The sequence below is a fragment of the Watersipora subatra genome, chromosome 7, assembly GCF_963576615.1.
Source record: "Watersipora subatra chromosome 7, tzWatSuba1.1, whole genome shotgun sequence".
Classification (NCBI taxonomy): Eukaryota; Metazoa; Bryozoa; class Gymnolaemata; order Cheilostomatida; family Watersiporidae; genus Watersipora; species Watersipora subatra.
The window spans coordinates 40,912,318-40,931,904 of NC_088714.1; the positions used below are offsets into that span (position 1 = coordinate 40,912,318).

Consider the following 19,587-nt stretch of genomic DNA (forward strand, 5'->3'; position numbering starts at 1 on the left):
TATTACAGTTTTTATGTACCTCCAACTTGAAGTGTTATGCAAATATTAAGCCCAGTTAAGATAACTGATTTATTTGAGAAATTCTAAAAGCTATATAATTTGTTAGTAGCCCAATGCCATAACTAAAAAACTATATAATTTGTTAGTAGCCCAATGCCATAACTAAAAACTATATAATTTGTTAGTAGCCCAATGCCATAACTAAAAACTATATAATTTGTTGGTAGCCCAATGCCATAACTAAAAACTATATAATTTGTTAGTAGCCCAATGCCATAACCAAAAACTGTGAAGCAAGATACAAGCAATTAAAATTTGCAGAAAGGTTTGACAGGAAGATTAAACTCTGCATACCGAATGCATTCATTGAAGACCAGTAGCTTTTCTTCCTTTGAATGGTCGCAGTTTTGACACAACAAACACTTTCATAACTGCTGATATTTTTAGCTAAACATAGACTCTTATCGAGCAATTGATGGGGCTACTCATTGATTGAACTACAAATGCTATATTTTAAATTTTACATTTATGGAAATAAAGTGGTATATCAGTTACAGTGCTGACAAGAAACATCGCCACAAAAAGATGAGAAGCTCTTTTCTGAGCTGAGAGTAAATATGGTGAGTACAGCGTTTGACACATTGGCATGTCGATTGTGGCACCCACTTTTGAAAGCATTACCACATTTAATTAAATGTCTGCAAAATAATTATGATAAATTACATTTCAAACTGCCAGATATTGTAGTATAGAGACCTTGGATAGTAGCCTTGGATAGAAGGTAGCCCGCTTATTATAGAACTCTTGTTTTCTAGTTCTTACCAACCAGAGTAGAAGATTTTTATGTACTTTAACTAGATATAGGTGGCTCAACAGTTTTCACCTTCATTTATTTACAAAAATAAAAAGAGAACTAACAATCAATCAACAATAATATTTATTCCGCATCTGAGTTTAGGTTTTAGTTAACATATTTTATGTTCATATTATCGAATGCCATGTTCGGGTTCATCCTAACAGAGCTCGATCATTAAACCCTGCCATTATGATGGCCGTATTCTATCCTGTAGGGGTTGTATATTGATGTAACTAACAATTCCCTCATTAAAACTTTTAGAATTTAGTTTTAAAATTGTGTTTGATAATCTTTTGTTATTCTAGTGCGTACTTTTAATTTCAACTGTAATCAGCAGTAGCTGCAAACATAACCACAATTCAGTGTTGCCATGCTATCAAGGTAACTTTAAGGAGTATGTATAATTTAAAGATAGTGTCTGTAGTTCAGTGGTTATGGTGCTTACTTATGGTCAGTAGGTTGGCGGTTGAACTCGCACAAGGACTATCAGTGGTGCTAGTAAGCGCCTGCAACTACTTAAAAAAGAATACTGAGATTGCGCAGAGGTATCAAACTGTAAACATTCGATGAGTTTCATGTATACATGTTTTTGTTTGCCTAGTGCCCAACACATATACACGTATCAGCTGTTGCATAAAAACTAGTTTATATTCTTTATGTTTCTCTGAGTTAAGCTATCAAAGCTACATGATTTAAAGATTGCTTACAGATGCTAAACTTCTTGTTCATCTTCTCTAGCAGAAAGTGCTCTTGTATACAAATCAGTTAAAGTCTTCCAAAGACATAGGCTTATGGTAATTGATCTTTTTGCAACTTTTAACTAGTTAATGCTTTTACTAAGAAAAAATATTTTTCTTGTTTTTGTAAAATAACTGAGAATGTAAGCTTTGGCTGAAAAGCAAAAGAAAAATTAAAACTTCAAACTAATAAAAATTCTGTACAAACTTGGTCAAACAATCAAATATAATATCTCTCTCACTTAAAGCTTTTCAATTACGTAGTTTTTCTTAAAAATGGTAGTTAGCTTAAAATATGATAACGATAAATAATTAAATTTTGCCAATCGTATAACTTATTCATCAATTAGCTTTGAAGCCACGCTTGTACGTTTACAGCAAAATATTAGACACAATTCATAAACATTGCCACAGCTATTTTAACTATAGATTCTAATAGCTCAACCACTGTAGTAAATTATTCTATGACAAGAGACGTCCTTCATGTTCCTTCATGTCTAGGTGCATTTATAGTCTCATTTGGTAAATCCTTCGACCAAAAATACATTCTATGTAATACACAAGCAATTAATGGTGGTATTGAGACAATTCCGGTGTCACTACCCACCAAGTATTTTATCGCGTATTCTTTGCGTATATTTGGATTTTATGTAATATTCATAATTGCATCCAACGTAATTGTTTAAAAATTAATGACAATGACTCAGTCTACATATGAATCTCAAAATTTGGCATCGTAAATTGTAATTATCTGTTCATCCAGTTATATCTATTAAAATCTTAGTATTAACATCTTGGTATGAAAAGCTCACCTCATGCTAGATTTGAACATTCAGAGATTGTTACTGCAAGTTTCTAATCACACGCATTTAACCACTGAGCCACACAGTCCTTACGCTTCCATTGCTCTTTCCATATACCATATACCCTTTTTTGATTGCACACATTAATTAATACACTGCGGCCACAGGTTATGATGCCCCTGTTATAAGATACTTTTTGCCTACCTCTATGAAACATGATACTTTTTCGTTTGTGCCATACTAAGGAAAAATTGTTATTCGCCACATTAGAATAACAATAGCTTGTCTAGAAAGTAAAATTTTGCGATTGTTGTACCGATTACAACGAAATAATAAAAATGGAGATATACTATTTTGCAGCTATCTCAGTTCAGCATAACTCGTTTAATTAAAAATGGATTCGCAAACAGATAATTGATAAAATTTCAGCTTCAAGTTTGAAGTTTACTAAAATACATACTAATAAGTACTTTCGGTATGTGTTTAGTAAGCTAAATTCATTTATGTTAGATTTAGCATTTATGTTATACGGCTGTCTTGATTGTAAGTACTCTATACATACTACATTGTAATGTTACATTTTCTTACAGATCATAACCACAAAATACACTAATTTTATTGTGGGTAATTGTAGTTACTAAGATTAAAATACTGTTTTGATACTATTGTTTAATGATGATGATTTTGATGATTTTACCAGAGAGTGATTGCATTAGATAATTGCTATGGGTTTCTATACTACTCTATATCTCTATACAATATTTTTGCCTCAAGATGCCAAAACTGAAACGAACTAAAATTGTAGAAGTGCATATCAAATATTTTTCCCTTGTAATCCTAGCAAAACAGATTATACTTAACCATTACTTGCTAATGACTTGACACTTACATATAAACACCTTCACAGCTTTTTTATTTTACTTCAAATAAACACTTTTTTCATGATAAGAAATTTAAAAATTGAAGTTGCTGGAAAAGTTTGAAAAGCTTTACAGCTGCTCTATTTTTTCCTCCTGATTCATTTCAACTGCAAAAAAACTTTTATCATGTAGTACCTTTTATCATGTAGTACCTTTTATCATGTAGTACCTTTTATCATCCGTAGTACCTTTTATCATGTAGTACCTTTTATCATGTAGTACCTTTTATCATGTAGTACCTTTTATCATGTAGTACCTTTTATCATGTAGTACCTTTTATCATGTAGTACCTTTTATCATGTAGTACCTTTTATCATGTAGTACCTTTTATCATGTAGTACCTTTTATCATGTAGTACCTTTTATCATCCGTAGTACCTTTTATCATCCGTAGTATCATTATACACTAATACTACGGACAATACTGTTTCGGCTATTGATGGTTCATCAGTGCAACTCAGAGCAAGTGAGGGAGATAAATCTCATTGCCATGTAGAGTTGACTTCCTGCCATGAAACAACTAGGTTGCGTCAAAGACTTTAAGAAAGCCAATGTGCAACCAGAGTGCACAAACCACAAATGTGATTAGCGCTGCGCCAAGGCTAATAGTGCCGCACTTCTCACAAAGTAAAAGAGCGAGTACTCGTGCTACAGTGCGTATTGTTTCGGCTATTGAATCCTCATCGATGCAGGTTAAAGTAGGCAAGAGAGACAAATCCCAAGAGAGTTGACTTTTATGGTATCTATATTAGATGTACTGCCTGACGCGGTTATAAAAAGTCTTTGAACAAAAAATTTATTTGTATTTAACAGCTAATAACATTTGCAACACAGGGTTTAAATGTAAGCGTGAAATAATTAGAAAATAACAGCTAAATCAAGTGTATTTTGCCACAATTACAAGAAAAGTTGATTTGGTAATGATACAATTAATACGAACTGAGAAAACAAAATACAAATTCTGAGTATCTTCAATTAATAATAACAATTATTGTATAGAGATGGCTGTATAAAAAAGGTTACTGTTCCACCAGAGGCTATGCATCAAAGATTTGAATACAATGATGCTGGTACCTCTCGATACTGGTACAAATGAAAAAATACGATATCGTACTGTCTTTGTCTGACCAAACGGAGAAAAATTGTTGAAGCCCTTTCTACCAAAATAATATAATTTTTTGCATAAAAAAATTGGCCGCAACCATGGATATAGCAATTGAACTTTACAAAAAACCGAAAATAAAAGTTTAAGAAAACACGAAAAAGCATCGTGTCTCATAGAGTTAATAGAATTCATAGTTTCAAGTATTACGTCATTTAGCATACTCTATACGGTATATGATAGGGCCTTTGATCAATATGCCTTGCATAGCTGACTGGTAAAGCCTAGGAATTTAAAAATTGTGGTTGCAATTTCCGTGATTTTAAATTCATCACAATGCGGAATATTATATTCCAAGAATTTAATAGCTATAGCTGGACATACACAGTGACAGAAACACACACAAAATTTGAAGAAAAAATATATATAGATGCATGTATATATATAGATATAGATAAATGTATATATATATAAATAAATATATATATATATATATAGCTTATATGCATATATAACATAAAAAATCTAATTAGACACTATGGTGGTCTATTTTTCAACCATTCCTTTAAAGTGGCGATCAATTGGAGATGGCGTTCAAATGGAGGCTGGCATTGTATTTTTTCAATGGCTTGTCAGAATTTTGGCGAGCGTCATCTATTTTTTGCCCAATCTTTTCAGTCAAGTGATATTAAACCTTTCGGTTACTTTAAATCTGCTCGAATAACTGCAATTTGTCAAAGACTCTTAATAAATACATGTACATCAAGAAACTGAGAAATATCTCTACCAGTTGATATATATTGCTTGCAATTAACCCGCAATGATATTATAGCCTTTGTACTGCTTTGCACTTTGTTGGAGCTTTTAGGTTTTATTTCGTTCTAAATTTGATGACATATTTTTTTTTTATATTTATATGTAGCAATGTTACATAAAATCTCATTGCACACATAGATGTTGGCTACAGTTTGTAACCAGAACTAGTTTTTATGTGCAACAGAAAAGGAGTTTTGAGCATTAATCCATTGTAAATTGTGTAAAGATAACCGCAATGATGCTATTAAATTATATGTTATAAATCTTCAAATTTACAGGTTATATAATAATACAAATAAATTGCTACAAATACATATGTTTATAAATAAGTGGCGTAACCAAACCAAACTAATATTACATGCAGAAACAAAATTGACGTTTTTAAAACAAAAATATTTACATCAATTGATCGGATAGTTGTGTTCTGATTGTTGCTTTTAATGGAAGGAACAAATTTTTGTTGTCTAATACCTTTCACAATGTTTTCTGATCTCAGCTCTTTTTTGCTCTGCTGAAATAGTCAATTTTTGTGTCTAAACAAAATTTTAGCAGAGCAATACTTTTACAAGTTTCATTTAGCACAAATGCAATATGGGTAAAAGTTTTGCTGGCTAACCACAACTTTAGCCTAAAACTAATCATTTATTCACCATCATAAATGTAACCGTTTTTTATATACATGTACATGTACTTCGAAGTATCAAAAAGAATTGCTTGTTATTGATGTAAATGATTCATCATTAATACGATTTTGAGGAGACTATTTTACTGATCAATCGATATTATGAATTGATCAGTAGAAAGATCAAAGACTGTCAAAAGTGGTGGTTAAATGGAGGTGGCGTTCAATATGAGAGGGGTACTCTATTTTTCAACCCTTCTGTATATGTACATGTATGTTATTAAACAAGATTAAATTTAGTTGATTCTGTTGACGAATATACACTTAGTTTTTTTAAATTTTATGTTATGTGTTGATAAAGCAGTAAGCAAACGCATTCAAAATTAAATGCAGTAATGTGTATAAAATACAGACAAATGTTGTAGGCGAAGGGCAACGATAATTTGTTAGCACTTTTTCTACTTTCTTTCAACCATTCAACACCTAGACAAAAATCCTATACGTGGCAATCTTACGAACAGATGTGTTCATGGAGAATCTAGGTTGTTAGTAACCAGTATGTAAGCATGTAAAGAATGAATATGCCATCACAACAGTTTGTCTGGCAAAGTTTTATATCAAAACATTTGATTGGCTATTTCGATATCATCAATGTGATTACACCTGCTTACATAATTGTTGTCATGCAAATTGGCAGTATGTATGTATATATAATATTAGTAGATATGCCTACATAACTATGTAGCTTATATAGGCAGTTGACTTGTGATGCATTAAGTTTGATGATTGGGATGAAAATTGAGAATATTTTATGACCACAAATATGTTTTTTTATTCATATTTGCCGTTCTCATTTTCACAGGTTAACGAATCATTTAATCAATTGAATTTTTTGTATAGCTCTCTGTACTGAGCTTTATCTTATGATTATGGTGTATACATAAATAACATGCTTACTATCGTTTGTCTCTTCTGCTTCAGAGTTTGGTAATGTCATTTGGCGGTATCGAAACGAGTCCTACATAAGATTTTGTAAGCCCTTGAGAACTGAAAATGCAAAGAAGTTTACTTACCCTCACCGAAACACCAGCACTGGGTGCCAACTGAGCAACAAGTTTCTTGATCGCGACCAAGAAACTGCAGCTTTAAGTCGTTGGCTAAAAGGTGAGCCAGAAACTGCCTAAAGTTTTTTGCAATGCCTATTCTACTTCTTGTTGATGACAACTACATACCTTCACATGGCTAACTTGCGGCAAGATTTTCCACATCTCTGAAATGAGCCTTACCTGATTAACAAAATTTGAAAGTTAGATCTCTTTCTGTCTCAGTCGGTCTTTTTGACAATGACTGTCATTTGATTTAGGCTTTACCACTCCCTTCTACGCACTTGCTATTAGTTTGATGGCAGTAAGATAGAATAGGATACGCAACTAGAAAGAATGACGCCAATGATCTCTGTAGAAAATTCTATTTTGTGATTTTTGTTGAAACACCAGATCAAGGAAAACCTTTGATCATTTGAAGAGGCTTTTGTTTTTATGTTAAACAATAACAAGTATTAGCATGTAAATAAGTAAATAATCTTTAGCCCTATTGTGCCATAGCTTGTGATCTGCACATTTGATTTATAACAGCTCTCTAAAAAACCTTAAAAATTTAAGTGCTAGACTGGTGGGCAAATTGCCATAACAACGACTGACCGTTTTAAGCTGGTTTTGATTGATCATGACTCCGTCAAAGAACGGAGAATAAAAGCTGTCAGTTTTAATTTATTGGCAGTGCACTTGAGAACAGATGAATATATTCATCAGCAACTTATTATTCAAGGATCATTCATCAAAGACGGAGTGTGATGAGTGAATTTTACATTTGATGCTATGTGAACCACAACTCACAGGCAAAGCGCAAAAAGGTAAAACAGACAGAACTCATATTATAGCATTTGATTTCTTGTAAATCATGGAAAGTTGGATATACACGTATGCTGGTTTTCAAATACACTAATCCTGGATACCAGTTGTCTCTTTTAGTCATAATTACAATACTACTACAGAAGAGTGATTTACTGAATGTGTTCATCAACTACAAACTTATTCATCAATGATTTCAATAACCCTAATTTAGTATCTAGTTATTAGTGGAGCAATGATAAACTGAGTTTTACTAGGGTTGCCTTGTTCTCATCGATTAGTAATATAAAGGAGTTTTGCAGAACTTGTGCTGACTTTTTTAATGCTGAAACATGCTTATAGTGCTTCAGCAGCAACCCCAATGTGTCCTACTTGTTCAGCATGCCCAACATGCCTAGCATGCCCAGCATGCACAACATCTCAGTATTTTTTAATTTTCAATCAGGTCGCTCAAAGGTACAGTAGGTGATTAGAGCTGCTTTTGATTTTCACAGTTTATATACAAAAGCTGTTTTTCTGTGAACCAGACAGAATCTTGAAACTAAATCTTCTAAGTCACTCGACAAAATGCACGGAGCATGTGTAAAGTTTAGATGGAGGCGCAAAAAATGTAAAAACACATAGTGTTTAGTCAGACTTTGCAGGGTCACTAATAATTTTTATCAGCCGGGTTATCACTGAGGTAGCCTTTTTTATTAGTTTCATTAAATTGTGTAGTGTTTGTCATAATATTTGCTTACACTCACAAAGTGGTATATACTGGCAAAGTTTGAAATTTATATCCTGTCCCATTTTCAATTAGAGTTTGAGTCAGCATGCATATAAATAACATGAAATATGTAAAATCTTAAAATTTACACATTTCAAGCTTTTTACATGTAAGATATGCATCTTTGTTAGGTTTTCTGCAGAACTATTCGGGTAAATCTTCAAAAAGTGGATGTCTCAACAAACTCAAAGCATCTTTTTCAAAGCCTCAACCGGTATTTCGGAACACCACTATACCCTAAAGCACCTGGTGCTACTTTCCAAGTTTTTGATATACAAAATTAATCTTAGAAGTATATAGGTACTAAACTTTAAAACTTAAATTGCCTTATTTGTTGACATGGCCTTTTCTAGAATAACAAATATAAAATACTCGGCCATTTTAGCAAAAAAGCTGAGTCAAATAAATTAGATGAAACTTTCAAATCACTGATTGCTAACTTCAATTTCCTGGTGCAACTGCAATAAGAAAAAAAGGATACATATAGTTTTTTTCAAGTGTAAGTTGCAAGGATACAGTAGATGTGACTAGGAGCAAATAAAACCTTTGTATATCAGCTACAGTTTTACACACGTATAATTGGATCACACAATTGCAAGGTTTTGACAGGTAAATAAATGCAACTTGGCAAAAGAATTAAGGAATACGTATCTAAAACTTGGAAGCTTCATGATGTTTTGAGAGAATACCAACTATTGCAAAATAAATTGTGTATAATTTAAACTATACTACATTTGATATGAACTTAAAGATAAGGAAAATATGATATAAGAGTGACTTCTCCAAAGTGTATTTCTTCTGAGCTGATTTCCAAAGTGAGATTATTGAGTATTTAAAGTTTTTTATTTGTTACTAAAATAAAAGTCTTTACATAACATTTTTATGTGTACCTCAAACTTGACATAATATACAAAAATGAGACAAAGTTGGAGTGATTGATTTATTGTAGAAGAATCCAAAAAAATAATATAATTTGTTAGTAGGTTAATTCAAGAACTAAACATTGTGCAGCAAGATGCAAGCAATCAAAACTTGCAAACAAGATTGGCATAACGAATCAACTCTGTGTGGTGGATGCTCATTTTGAGTTTAGGTTGTTGTTCTCCAACTGATGGTAGCAATTTGATGTGGCAATATTTCTGCAATTGCTGATTTTCTAGATAAAAATGAGGTTTTATCATGTAATTGATGAAACCAGGCAGTGATTGAACAACAAATCGTATATTTAAACTTCTGCATTTATAGAAATAAAGTTATATGTCGGTTGCATTGCTGGCAAGAAAAAACACTCCGAAGAGATGAGAAGCTCTTTTATAAGCAGCGAGTAAATACGGTGAGTATGATGTTTGGCACTTTAGCATGTCAGTTGGAGTAACAACCCTTGACAGTATTAGCACATTTAATTAAATGTCTGCAAAACAAGTATGATAAATTACATTTCAAACTGCCAGATGTTAGAGAGTGGAGACTTTGGATAGTAGCTTTGGATAGAAGGTAGCCTGCTTATTACAGAACTCTTTGTTTTTTGTTTGTACCAACCACAGTAAGAGAGGTAAGAGCTACGAGTAACCACTGTAAAGGTAACCGCTGTAAGAGAATTTACAGTTTGCACTGAAAGTCATTTTTGGAAACAAAAAGTGGAACCAACAAACAATCATTAAAAATTTTGATTTAACGATGAAATTTGGTTTTTATTTGAAACTCTTTTGTGTCAAAACTATTCAATGCTCACAATAATCAAGATTATTCTTTTAGGTGAATGCTAGCGAATAGTTAAAAGCCATCTCAAAAGTTGCATTAGTAAAGAAGTTTAAACAAAAAAATGCTCACGCTAAAACACGCTTAACGATAGTAAGATTGCTGAGCACCAATACGAGCAACAATTACAAACTCTCTTTTTTGAACGCCTTCCTTTTGTGCTTCGCATTATCTTTTACTAGACCGCAATAAATTTTTTAATAAAATTGACAATGGTGCATATAAGTTATCTTAACATTTGAGCTCCTTACACTATAAATTGGTTCTGATACCAAATCAATCTTCAAAATCTTTTACCTCAGTTAATGCCATAAAAAGTCTACGCATGTGTTGGCTAATCCTGCTATTGATATATACATCTATATATACTGTATATTGGTATATATATGTATATATATATACATGTATATATATATCTATATATATTAATATATATATACATGTATATATATTAATATATACATATATATTAATATATATAGATGTATTAGGATTGGTATATGCTCCCTCAATTCGGTTTGGTTGAGCACTCTGTGAGAGGTGCTGCACTATTAGCCTTTGTGCAAAGCTCATCACATTTGTGATTTGAGCACTCTGGTGTCAGCACATTGACTTTTTTTAAATCTGTCAGGCAACTTAGTTGTTTCATAGCAGAAAGTCAACTCTCATTAGTAGTGGGATTAGTGTCCTTTGCCTGCTCTGAGCTGCACTGATGAGGCTTCAATAGCCGAAACAGTTATAGTCTGTAGCATGAGTAAATATATATATATATATACATGTATATGTATATATATATATATTTCTCCAAGTTTGTCATCTGTTTTCGGTTGTCCGCTTTCTGTCGTACGCCCTTCAGTATGTCCAACTATAACTATTAAAACTTTAAAATCGAAATTTCACATATTGCTGGATTTGAACTCACGAGGATTGTGAACGCAGTTTTGTAATCCAGCGCTTTGCCGCGAGACCACCAGACAACGAAAACTCTTACAGTGTTTCACTTCTACTACATAACGTTTACACCCTTTTTCGTTTTCTCACCCTGAATGATGTATTAATTGAAACTCCATGAACTCTTTTAGCTTTATGAAACACAATACTTTTTACATCTTTGCCGTACTAAAGCTAATTTGCTTTCGGCAAAACAATATCAACAATGGAATCTCTCGAAATTAAAATTTGGTGGTTGTTGTACTGATTACTCTAAAGCCCCACCTGGGGCGTGTTTGATTAACGTGAATAAGAAGATTAAAACGAAGTGACCATTTTATTGGGTTTTCTGTTTAAGTTTCTAATAACTGTATCATTACAATCTCATCTGTTTCATAGTTCACATACTTGCTATTTATTACACATCTACATTTTTTTGCTCTCCTAATTTATTTCAGCTGCTCTGAAGATTTTTTTTCAGGTGCACTATGCTTCCCTAATTCTGATAATAAGTGCATTAATTTTTAGGTATTTCCACGCTAAATGACATCTTAAGTGAAACTCTATGAATTCTATTAACTCTATGAAACACAATGCTTTTTCGTCTTCACTGTACTAGGGCTAACTTGTTTTCCACCCAGGCAATATCAAGAATAATCCTTCTCAAAAATTAAAATTTGGCAATTATATCTCAGTTAAGCGTCATATATATACTAAATACATATAGTGTATATATATATATATATATATACATATATATATATATATATATATATATATATATATATATATATATATATATATATATATATATATATATATATAATATGCAAAAGTAGAACTTCAGTCTTATAGAGTGAAGTTCTACTTTTGCATATTTTATTATTTAGCTCTGATTCATCGTTGAACACTCTATAACGAATTGTGCATCATTCATTTCATGCATATATATATATTATATATATATATATATATTATATACATATATATACATGTATATACTAACTAAAAGCAGGTGCAAAAGCATATAAAAAGAGAACTCTACAACTAAAAACCTAAAAGGTAATTATTTGAGTATGAAATATTATTTCAAAAAAATATTAAGAAAGTAAACTTTTAGTAATTGCGCTATAAATTTGTTTCGTGCGATGTACTCATCATACGCGGTTGGACTAAAATAAAAAGCTGTACCGAATGTGCCAAAATGCTAGAAATAGTCTTGCTGTATTAATCATGTGATTTAGTGCAAAGTGTAACCGAGAAGATAACTCCTAGCATGTCTGCAACTAGAAGTCAATTCGTTTCTTTTATTCTATGAGTTTAAGTGTGTTTTGCATATTATGAAGTATTTTCTAGTAAACATCGTTTGCATTGTTTTGTTTTGTATATGCAATAAATCACATGATTAAAATATCGAGCACTTTTCTAGCATTTCGGTACATTCGGTACAGCTTTTCATTTTAGTCCAACCGCGTCTGATGAGTGCATCGCTCAAAACAAATTTGTAGCGCTATTATAAAAGTTTACTTTCTTCTTAATATTTTTTCTATTATATATATACATATATAACCTGTAATTTCTTTAAAAATTAAACTTGACCCTTGGCAGCTGATATGTACAGCTGCATTAACTTAGTACGGTTTTAGCACCTGACGAGTGTGGTTTGCTCAGATTTGCAGCTGTGCTTTTTATTTAACTGCAAACCATACAAAACAATATTGTGTGGCATTAAATTTTAGTCACTCTAGAACTTTTTTAATATATATACACTCGAAAAGAAATTTTTGTTGACGTTGTATGGCGAAAAACAAATTTGCCCTATGTGACAAGGATGAAAAAAACATCGCGTTTCATAGATTGAGGCAAAAAAATCTTATAACAAAGACATCGTAACCCGTCGTGCACTGAATTAATTAATAATTCAGCGCATACGCTCTTGAAAAGGCTTTACAGTATATGGTAAGAGCAAAGGCATGGTAAATACAACATGACTTGTGGTTAGGTGTGCTTGTCTACAAACCTGCAAACATAATCTTCGTGAGATCAAATTCTGCACAATTGCATTTTTCATTTTTCGGTTTCAATCACTATAGTTGGACATCTAGCTATAAAAATTCTTTGGACAGAAAATCAATTTATATTTAGCATATAACAACATTTGCCATTCAAACTTTCAAACTACATATCATGATAAAAGTGTTTTATTTAATTGAAATAAATTAAGATAGAAAATAAAAACAACTGTAAAGGTTTTCAACTTTGTCAAACAACTTTTAAACTTCACACCACGAGGAATTAGTTTGTATGCAGGTCAAATGAATTTTATGAAATTAAACGATCATAAAAGTGTTTAGATGTAAATGTGAAATAATTAGCAAGGAATAGCTAAATTGAGTCGGTTTTGCTACGATTAAAATAGAAGATGATTTGGTAAAATACAATTTATACAAACTGAGGAAAAAAATATCCTAAATGTGTAAAATTAACAACGACAATTCTTGCATAGAAGTGTGCGTGTGTGTATAAAAAAGTTACTGTTCCACCAGAAGCTATCCATCAAAACTTTGGATATGACAATGCAGGTACCTTTTGATACCGGTACAAATGTAAAAATGAAATATCGTACTGTCTTTGTCTGATTAAACAGAGAGATAATGTCGAGGCTCTTCCCACGGAGACAATATAATAGTCAGCGTAAAAAGAATTAGCTTTGACCCCAGATTTAATAATTGAACCTTACGAAAAATGTTTCTTAACAGGGGCATCTTAACCCGTGGCCACATTGGTAAAAATATTCAGCGTGCGCTATAGTTATAGCCGGAATGACACACATATTTACATGTACATACTTTGAGAAATATACAGTATATATGGATACAGTATTAGACTAGTTCATTAGGTACTATAAATATACCATGGTATTGACGCTAAGAGCTTTCGTAAGTTACTGCCAACCATGGTTTCTCAGATCACAAAATTTTTCAATGTACACATATATTTTTCTTTGAGGTACTCTTAAGTTTTTTCTTTACCGTGTTTGTTAGAATACTAACCAGCGACTTAATATTTACAATACTTTTTCATTTACAACCAAATTAAATATCTTCTCTGCAAGAAACTCATACAATGTTTAGAACAGTAGATTTTGACAGTTCTCCATTGTCGTGGTTATGCCGGTTCGATTATGACAATCTATATACAGTAGTGATCATAACTATAGAATTGCCTAGTAGTTTTTTTTCCCTGTCATTTATGGCAGAAACTCACTTTCTTCCTCATTTCAGACCAATGAGGTGTAAGTATTTGAAAATTAATTTTTGAGATACTCTGCATTTACCAAAACTATTTTAAGATATATCATCAATTTATTGACCACCTATTTTATATGGTTTTCTGATTGAGAATAACAGCTGGCCAACTAAATATAAAGACGTTATTAACGCTCCAAAGGCTTTGCCTTTTTATTGTTAAATGCATCTGCATGTTTACAAACTATGCTAAATTTGGACATCTTTGTCCATGAATATAAACGTAGTTATTAGTGTTTTTGTCACAATGTGCAGATACTGCTTTGTTACCACAAAACAAGGCTACAAATTTGCTGATGTGGTCACATAAGATTTTGTAGTAAATTTGCTAATGTAATCACATAAATTTTGACAGATTGCTTAGCACAGTCAAGCAATAACATGGTTCATGAATTGATGTTGCAGATACCAAAAATCTAAAAAAGAGTGTGGTTAAGCTTACAGAATTAGACAAAAAATAGCATAATTACTACCTAAATCTGTTTATTTTATCACTTTAATTAAATCTGGCGTTAAGAGAACAGGGTATCATGTTTTCTACAAGTTTAAGAGTTTTCCACCTAAACATTATGGCTACGTTATGCTAATTTATGAAGTGTGCCACTTTGTTTCCTTTTCTTTTTCTTAATTTCTAAGCCAACAGCTCAGTCATTGACAACTTTAAAGGTTGACTTGCAACAAAATTCACATTACAGTTATTTGGTATCATAAGATTCATCATGTCTTACTCTGTTGTGTTGTAGGTGCAAAATATGTGGGAATGTGATTACAAGCTCTTAAAAGCTCAAAAACGAACAGTTAATCGCAGCCACACGAGACCGCCGTAGTTTGGATTCTCTTTCCAAACGGCTCAAATGGGACGTAGTTGTTACAGGATGGTTTCTGTTTACACTTTCATGCAATCTCATTCGTCAAAATATTTTCACAAATATACTTCACGCATTCAATAAAACCATGTCTATTGTTTTTACGCGTCTGTTTTATTGTTATTGTAATGCTGTCACTTTTAGCACTAATATCTTTTAACTTACCGTAAAAAGTCGTTAAACTTTTTAACCTTAGCTCGAAGGAGTACATACATGTATCACTGTCTGATAATCATGACGAGCCTGTTGGTTACTTGTGATAATCGAAAAGTGCTGCAAAAATTATTTTCGAAGTATTGAGTGACATGATCAGATTACGACTTGACGATTAGTCCAAGCCGAAATAAAACTGTAAAGTAGCGAGCATGTATATTTGATACGGGGTCTTTGGTAAAACCCAAAGTGTTTGTCATAAACTAGTGCTACGATAAGTTTATATTGAGCTTTTTATTGGCCTTTCAGTTCATGCGAGAACATCACGTGACAAATAAATAAAGAGATTCCAATCTACGGCGGCTTTTGGTTTTTGAGCTTTTAAGAGCTTGTAATCATATTTCCACATATTTCACACCTACAACACAACAGAGTAAGACATGGTGAATCTTTTGATACCAAATAACTGTTATGTGAATTATGTTGCAAGTCAACCTTTAATATTTGTAAAAATGTAGCTATTGCCCACACCTGCCATTTCTCACTAATTTCTTTAATATTAATTTAGGTATTTTTGATAACAATCTTTTCTTGTGATTTAAAGTAGTGATATCATGATATTTTTTATTATAGTTTTGAGCCACAATCAATGCTTTGGAAAGCATACTGGAACTTTATGGCTAGTTGTTATCACCCAGCTTGTATGTCAATTCATTTATCTATCAAATTAAAAAATATTTTAGCTCATTCACTAAAGAAATAGGCTTAATAAAACATAAGCTACAGTGCGTGTAACTTACCTGTTTATTGGAGTATCAAGTGTCTTACATGGGGTGAGACATTTAATACTGTAATAGATTTTTATACATTGGTGGCTAGTTGTAGAGCGCTTGTATTATTTGTATTTTAGGTGGAGACAGCGTATTATCATCCTTCAAAGTACACAATATCTAAAGAAACACCCTTGAGCAAGTGCAACTCATATCTACTGGGTACTTATTTCTACTAATCTAGAAAGTTGCCTTTTCTGCATTCCGCTTGATCAGCAATCATATTGAAGCAACTGAGAATCTGGCAGATGCAAGTAATTTACGGACTGCAATCAGACGTTCATATGTCTGATATATTAGCAGCTAAGCTATGAGTCAAATTGTATTAAATGTATTTACCATTCTGCTTACAATCACGAATTATCAGTGATACTTGACTAACTTATACATAGAGATGTGAAACTTTAAGTTTCCATTAGGATAATCAATGTTTTACTTTGATAACTGTAGTTTCAATTTGAGAAATTGTATTTTTCTCTGATAAATTAACTTTTTACCCTCATAAATAATGTTTTGCCTTGATGAGTTATGTTTAATTTTGATAAGTAGTGCTTTGTTTGATCAATTGAGTGCTTTTCTTGACAATCAATTTTGCCAGTCCAGTGTTTATTCTGATAAGTGATGTTTTTGTCATGTTAAGTGATGCTTTGTTAGATTCCTCATGAACTTTCATCTCTAAGAGGCTCATACTTGTTTCTCCAGCAATTATTTTTAATAAACATTTGTGAAATGCTGTTTTATAGTAAATATTTAATTTTATAGATAACAACTTTGATGCATTTAAAAACCTAATAATAGTTGTGTGAATCGTCAACCACTAAATTTGTTTGACTGATACTGGCAGCCTTAGGCACCCCTTAGTTTGTCTGCTACAAATGACAATTTTAAAATCACTTCTCAAAATGACACCGTTTGAACCACCTGTTATATATAAAACTATTAGGATCACTTACAGAATATGATACCATTTCAACAACTTACTACATGCAGGTTTGACACTTTTAAGGTCCCCTCCCAAAATGACACTGTTGGGCAACTTGCTATTTATGTAGATATTAAGACCACCTTCTGTATATGATATGGTTGCACCAACACGTTACATGCAGTTATGACATTTTTAAGGTCACCACCTAAAATGAAACTGCCTGTACCAACTGTTATATATGAAACTGATAAGGCTACCTACTGGATGTGACACCATTGCAATAACCTACTATGTGTAATTATGAAACGTTTGTGATCACCTCTTGAAATGACACTGTTTGAACAACTTTTATATATAAAACTACTAAGATCACCTGCTGAAAATGATACCATTGTGGTATCCTACTATGTGTAATTATGACACTTTGGATATCCCTCCCGAAAATGACACTGAGGTTACCATCTGTTAAATATGGAACTATTAGGACCATCTGCTGATTATAAAACCATTGCAATAATCTACAACATGGTATTATGACACTGTTTAGGCCACCTCAAAAAATGACACTGTTGGGAACACCTAATAAATATAAAAGTATTAAAACCACCTACCATATATGATACCCTTGCGATACCCTGCTGCATGTAGTTATGACACTTCTGAAGGCACCTCTTGAAATGACACAGTTTGAGCCACCTGTTGTATACGAAACTATTAGGACCACCTACTGAATTTGGAACTATTGCAATAACATACTATGCATAATTAGGACACTTTTGAGATCACCTACTAAAATGGCACCGTTTGGCCACCTGTCATATTTGAAACTATATAATATACATATATATATATATAAATATATATACTCATTCTACAGACAGTACTGTTTCGGCTATTGAAGCCTCATCAGTGCAGCTCAGAACTTAGGCAAGGGACACAAATCCCATTGCTAATGAGAGTTGACTTCCTGCCATGAAACAACTAGGTTGCCTCACAGACTTTAAAAAAGTCAATGTGCTGGCACCAGAGTGCTCAAATCACAAAAATGATGGGCTTTGCACGAAGGCTAATAGTGCCGCACCTCTCACAGAGTGCTCAACCAAACTCAACCAAATATATATATATATATATATATATATATATATATATATATATATATATATATATATATATATATATATATATAAACCTCAACAACTGCACTCTTCTGGCGGTCCTTAGACACGACCCTTGCTTGTATAACGTCTACAACCTCTATGATGAGTGCAATAACCAAAGCCATGCCAGCTCGGACGTCGCCCGATCAAACAAGGTCCGCGCTGCTTGTAGCTGAACCAGGACAAGGCAGCGAAAAATAGGCTACTGGTTCAAAACGGATGAAATGGAATCGGACTGATAACACGGACCTCATGCAGTGCTACTTTATGAGTGAACCTCAAAAGTGGGGCTATATGAGAAGGATGCGTCCACTGTGGATAAACATGCGCCCTGAATTGCCACTAACCGCTAAGCAACTTGTAGCTCAGAGAAGTAACATAATCAAGCGGCACCTCATATCAGAACTTGAGATAGATGAAATTAGGGAACAGTTCACCCAAGTAACTTCGACCAACGAGGAGTGCATATCAACACACACCGTCACACATACACAATCTTGTGTTGACTCACAAGTTGAAGAAAACATGCACCTTGACCTTGACCCAAGGGTGAAGGAGCTTGCGGAAAATATCATCAACAAGATGCCAGCTGCTAATGATTATGGAAGCAGGGTACCACTACGGAGAGTTAGCAAGACCATACCCAAGAAGTAGTTAGCAGACATTAACTTGGCACTGGAGTCGATCTCAACTAAATCGATTAGTGAGACTAATGCCTTAATCTACAGTATGACAACCGTCGTCTTGGAGGAGATGGGTATAAAGCCACTGCCAAAAAGGCTTCAAGCCATTCCATCTTGGCAACTGAAGCTACAAAATAAGATCAAGGACTTGCGCAAGAAAGTTAGTAGGCTAAGTGAAATATCTAACCACAGTTTGGAGCGTCCAAAAAGGGAAGCCACAATAGAAGCTCTAGAATCTGTCAAACAGCAGCTAGTAGCACTCTCGGCACGACTGAAGCGGTACACCAAAGAGCGGGATAACAAGAGAATGAACAAACTGTTCATCAATAATCCATCTAAAGTGTATTCTCAGTTCAAAGGTGAACTGCAGAGGCCAATGCCTGAGCCTCTTCGATCTAGTGCTTCAAAGTTCTGAAAGGACATCTGGGAGAAAGAGACTACTC

At 33.0% G+C, this 19,587-nt stretch overlaps 1 long non-coding RNA gene across 1 annotated transcript; it reads left to right on the top strand.

The window, feature by feature from the left end:
- The first annotated feature begins 531 nt into the window (after window positions 1–531).
- LOC137399786 (uncharacterized) lies at window positions 532–17,114 on the top strand. The gene is made up of 4 exons (XR_010979173.1): window positions 532–620; window positions 6,837–7,019; window positions 7,635–7,767; window positions 16,460–17,114. It is a non-coding gene; the product is annotated as an uncharacterized lncRNA (long non-coding RNA).
- The last annotated feature ends 2,473 nt before the right edge of the window (window positions 17,115–19,587 follow it).